The 5,831-nt window shown below is 39.1% G+C and overlaps 1 non-coding gene across 1 annotated transcript; it reads left to right on the forward strand.

The window, feature by feature from the left end:
• The first annotated feature begins 3,597 nt into the window (after positions 1-3,597).
• On the forward strand, positions 3,598-3,760 carry LOC123644280. The gene has a single exon (XR_006737094.1). It is a non-coding gene; the product is annotated as a U1 spliceosomal RNA (small nuclear RNA).
• The last annotated feature ends 2,071 nt before the right edge of the window (positions 3,761-5,831 follow it).

Raw genomic sequence — 5,831 nt, forward strand, 5'->3', positions numbered from 1 at the left:
AGACTTCTTTTCAGCTAATACACATGTCATTTCCATAACGAGACACATAGAAATCATTAAAGAAGAGCATATTAGTGCTTTGGTTCTTCAATTGGTGCTCTGATGCCTAAGCTTGGACTAGGCTGACTAGGAAGGAGTAGCTGGCACAGGGTGGAAGAGAGGGTTGCTAAATGGCAGGGAATCTACAGAGCTGATTGATAGGGAACTTCTAGGTGAAACCAACTCTGAATAGGGAGACCAAGACACGGCCAAAAGCAAGACCACATCCCAGGGGGAGAGTGGAAATGTGTTCAAGAAGTGGCAAAATAATGTGATGAAGCAACATGGTAGTACAAAGTAGATAACCCTAAGGACCAAAGAAATGGGAAATTAAGTTCTGGCTCTGCCACTTCTTATCTATATGACTTGGTCCAATTATTCCACTACTATTAGCCTCAATTGTTTCTTTTACAATATGGGAAGAAAATTGTCTGCCTAATAAAGTCACTGCAAAGATTAAAAGCAATAACATAGGTAAAGCTGACAGTTATATCACCTTTGTTCCATTTCCCTTTCTACATGCTCGAAGTCAAAGTAAGTTTAGCAAAGAGATCAAGGCAACATTTGTCAGAAAGGCATAGACTGGAGCGAAGCTTAGCTGTTAATGAGTTAGGCTGATAGAAGCTCTGCAAATTAGAGGTCTTTTAAAGCCAGCAACCAAAAGTGTCTACCTGCAGTCACCCAGCCCTAAATGGGCCATGGCTAGAGAACAAAAAGAACCTCCAAACCTCATTAAATATAGAATTAGAAATGTTAATATTCCCATGGAGCAACAGGGAATCACCGGCATCTTCTGTGTACTATTTGCAATAATAACCTGCATGGTTAAGTATGGTCAATATTTGTTGAATTAACACTATGTTAGAACATTAAACCTTTTAGTTGTCCCTATAACAATATTTACCTGGCTTAGAAAATCATTTTGGTATTTTTCCAGTTATAACTGGAGGGAACTTTTCTTGCTTCCACCCAGAAGGACGTCTAAACTGAATTAAAGAACACCTTGAGAGTTTTAAACCAATTTGATATATTTCATTACAACCAAAGTAAATTAAAATTACATTATCTTAGGAAGAAGCAAAATTCAAAGGAGATTTAAACAGTTTAACTCACGAGGGAATGCAGATTATACTAACTGAAGTTGGTATTTCCCATTTAGTGAAAACTGCAAATATTTTCATTGAGTAGGGCAGATTTCCCATGACTAGATTTCCTTCTAAAAATAGATTTATTCATTCCTTAATCCAACAAGCAATTAGTGAGAATCTTCCATGTGCCAAGCACAGAACTGGAAGTACCTGGAGTATTTTAAAAACCACAACACTACAATTCTAGTATCTATTTTTCCAGTTCAGTGAGTGTCAAACTTCACATGCATAGGAACCACCTGGGCAGCTTCTTAAAAATGTATACTTCTTGAGCTTACCATATAAATGCTGAGGGATAGGGCAAAGAATCTGCATTTTCATAAAGCACTTCAGATGATTCAAGTGCAGACAGAGTGTGAATCACACTGTGAAGCATGTTATGCTACAGCTAAAACCTATAAGCTAGTTGGAAAGATAAAAAAACATACATATGGCATCTGGAAAACATGGGCACGGACAAGGTAACAATATAATGTGTGTGTTTGCTTTGCATTTAGTATGGGTCAGAAGTGATAGCAAGAGATGAGTTTAATCAAGAAAGACTTTGTAGAATAGTCATTCGTGAGCTCCGTGATGAGCAACAGCCTGGAGACTTACTAAAAGATCACCAGGGGACAGCTACATTTGGGAAGAGGAGTTAGAAAAAGTCGTGGAGAAGGGAGACCAGTTAATACAATGCCTCGAATCCTGAAGAGTTTAGCTCTGATTCAACAGGAGCTTAAGAAAACAACTGGCATGATTACAATGTGAGCAGAGACTTCTTATCCACTTGGGATGTTCTGGAGTGAGAAGAAATTCAAAGCAGGAATCTGTAATAATAATCCAGACCAAGGCAAGATGGCCTAGAACATGTGAAAACAAGAAAGAAAAGTCAAGTGAACAAGGAAAGAGATATGAAACAAGCAGAGTTCCAAGGCATGAACTTTGGTAGATGGAGAACATCACAAGGGAGCGGTTGATGCCAGCACCGTAAGTGGTGACAGGTCAAGGATTCAGAATGACAGCCCAGGATAAAGAGCGCCAAGGCAGAGGCAAGAAATCAGTTTGGGGAGCAGACAGACCTGGGGTTTCCTTGGAAGCTATGACCAGAAGTAACTAGAACTAGACAAATGAGCAATCCCGATGAGAACACAGACTATCCACACATCAAGACAAAGCAGTGACTGAAACTTAGCAGGCCACAGCAACCAAGCACAGTCAAGAATCGCAGATAAAAATACGACCAGAAACAGATCCTGACTTTGATGGTGATTCTGTCTTATCCAAAAGTTCCTTGCGTGCTTCCTTCAGGGAATGAAGCGGTTGCAGGGCGTGGCTTGCTAGAAGCAGGGAGTGATGCAGAGAGGAAAGCGGAGGATGTCAATGGAATCATGGATCATGCCCACATTTGGAGAGCAAGAAAAAGAGAAGTGGCCTGGGGGCGTGAAATATGCCTCTCTGGCCTGAGTTAAACTCTGTGAATGTAGCAATGGCCATTTCACCAACTGACCTGTAACCAAAGACAGGGGTGACAGGAAATGCCGAAGGGTCAGAAATAGCCACTTATTTTAAATATAACCAGCCTGTCACTTCGTACTGGGAACACTAGGCTTTTGGTGAACATTCGTCTTGAAGGCAGATTTCAAAGTTATGCGTTAGTTTCCTCATCTGCAAAATAAGAATAAGACCCATCTCATTTGGTGGTAGTAAATATTAAAGATATTGTATATAAGCTACTTAGCTTCCTGCCTGGCCCACAGTTAGCACTCGAGGTAAATTATTTGTTCTTATTATCATTATTAACCCTGGCCTGGCATTTTCTTTAGGACCTGGGCAATCATAGGCCACTGCTTGGGGTCTTTTTGATACTTAAAATTCTAATCTGCTGTCAGTTTAATTTGGGGATATTTTTACAATAAACAGTGCCCAAATTCTTGCCACATCATGTCCTTTGAATATGGGCCCCACTCTTGCAGCTTACAGTTTCTTAGCCCCTTGCCTAGGGGTGCTTAGTAGCTGACATTAATTGAGCTCTTTTCATGTGTTGGGTCCAATATTCAGTGATTTATGTGAATTTGCACAATTATTCCTCACAAAACCACTTCAAGTAAATATTACTATTGCCCTCGTTTTACTGACAAGGAAACTGAGCCTTAGAATTTTCATAACTGTGTCCAACTTACCACCTGCCTGGTTCTTGCGTAAAAAGTGCTTTCAGACAGCTCTTTGCCTCCATCTCTTGTCTCAGCACTTCATTTTACACCTGCTTCGTTTCTGTGCACCAGTCACTACTGCCGTCAAACACATCTGAACTTTATAGCATACAGCTCCAGGCACTTGGGCAAATGGAACCTGATACTTTTAGTGCAAAGTCCAAAAATCAGAGAGGGAGAAAGAATCGTGGCCAAGCCTGAGTTAGAATCCCATGTTCATACTTACCTGGCAGGGGAGATACCATGGTCACACAGATGGTTTTCCCAGGGTGAGGCCTATCTATTGCACTCATATGTGCTGACCCCTGTGATTTCCCCAAATGTGGGAACCTCAACTGCATAATTTGTGGTAGTATGGCCCTGCATTTGTGCTCTCTCCTGGCCAAAAAAAAAAAAAAAAAGAATCCCATGTTCAGCAGGTCAACCGTGGCTAAGAGAGCTTTGGAAATATGGCAGCTCCTTTGTTAATAATAGGATGGAATGGAGGGAAGGGCAGTTCCTAGAAGAAGTGTGTGCTCTTCCAAGAAGAAGGGGTGCTAGACAAACAAAAAAATAGGTGTCCACCACAGAATACCTCGGCCTGGGCCACGCATTCCTTGCAACCTCGTTGCATTTTTAATATTTTGAACTCCCACTTTTAATCACTGTCAGTGCAATAGAGATTTAAGAAAAAATATATACTTTTTTTTTTTTTTTTTTTTGCTTTGGTGGCTTGCTTCTTTCTCATGGATTTCAATTCAATATTTTGAATGGTTTCTTTAACAATCCTAACAAAGATCTTGCACTCCCTAAAATCCACAGAACAAAGCAACCAGGCAATGAGAATTGGAGCGGAGACAGGCCTGTCTGGCCCTTGTTGTCAGCACTTTTCTAGTACTGTGTAGATGAATGAGGTTAGTGGAGTTCAGCTCTCCTGAGAGATGATGAGTTCTGCAGGTGTTTAGGACTAGTGATTACAGTGCTGGCAGAGGGCTTGATCCTTTGAGGGAGATCTTTTAGTTCTACTAATTAGTTGCCCAGCCCTCTTCCCCTTCCTTCCACCAGTGAACTTTTCTTTGATCTTAATTGTGTATGGAAAATGATTGCAACTAGAATGATATAATGCAATAAACATTTGTTAGTAAAATTAATCTGATAAAACCAAAATGGTCTAAGTCACATTCAGTAGCTCTGGACAATTCAATTTCTTCTATGCAGAATGTAATCTTTGACATCTATTTAGTCTATTTTTGCATATAAATGTGAGTTGGAGGAGCAGGCAAAAACCTGCATAACCAAAATTCCACCTCAAAATTTGGACACCTGACAAAGCTGCTTCCTAAGCAGTAATTATGTAACTAGACAACTTACATAATTGAACCAATTATGCTTTATTCTCCTCCAAAATCTAGAAAGCATAGCAAATGCAAATATGAAGAAAGGGTAACATAGTTTAAAAATGTGTATGAATATATTTTTAAAGGAATAATCCCTCTGATTGAAATAACAGCTAATTCAATTTTTAAAGTAGTGTATATTCAATGGTTTTAAAATAACTTGGCATTGTTCCTTAAGTAGAGGCATTATTGCTTAATTGTAGATGAGTCATTTCCCAGTCCCAAGCAATTAATCAGTGTTTCCTAAACTTTCCTGAAATAGGAACCACCTGGGATTTTTTGTTAAACATACAGATTCCAGGGCTCACCCCAGACCTATCGAATTGGAATTTCTAGGGAAGGCATGTGGGAATCTGTATAGTCAACAAGCATCTCAGGTGGATCTTATTATCAGACAGGTTTGGGAAATACTGTTTGCATTCCTTTGACAGTGGCATTTACTTCTTAATTACTATTATACTGAGTGACCAGAATAGAGTTTCATCATTGAAAGAATCAGGACTTTAGGAAGCACTCATGGACTACAAATCAATGCATGTTCTATTTTATGCAAATACACCTTCTTGTTATTTGAAACAAGTACCATGCATTTACATGTTTTCCCTTTACCCATTCAAGTTCTGCAGAAAATTTTACTTCTTCAATAATAGGCCCAAGATTAAATTTATTACCACTTTGAAAAAAGAACACAAGGAGGAAAATATCTCTTTTCGAGCATCTACCATATACCAAGCATGATCCTGATGGTTGGTTTATGGAGATTATTTCCCTTAATCTTAACAATTAACTGATGGCATAAATATTTATTTTTATTTTATAGATGCAGAAATGGAGGCTTAAAGAAGTTACTTAATTTTCCCAGGGTCACTCAGTAAGCAAGAGAAACAGGGCTCAAATCCACCAAGGACAGGTTCTTACCATGATATTAGCCTTCAAAGTTTAAACTGCAAGTCAAGGAATACAAATTTGCTAGACAGAATAATCATGGGTTTGTGAAATTTTCTTCTCTGGAAGCCAAAAAAAAAAAAAGGCAATTTCTCATATATTTGGATTGAGCTTTAAGAGAAGGAAGAAAG

Source organism: Lemur catta, chromosome 8 (genome assembly GCF_020740605.2).
Source record: "Lemur catta isolate mLemCat1 chromosome 8, mLemCat1.pri, whole genome shotgun sequence".
Lineage (NCBI taxonomy): Eukaryota > Metazoa > Chordata > Mammalia > Primates > Lemuridae > Lemur > Lemur catta.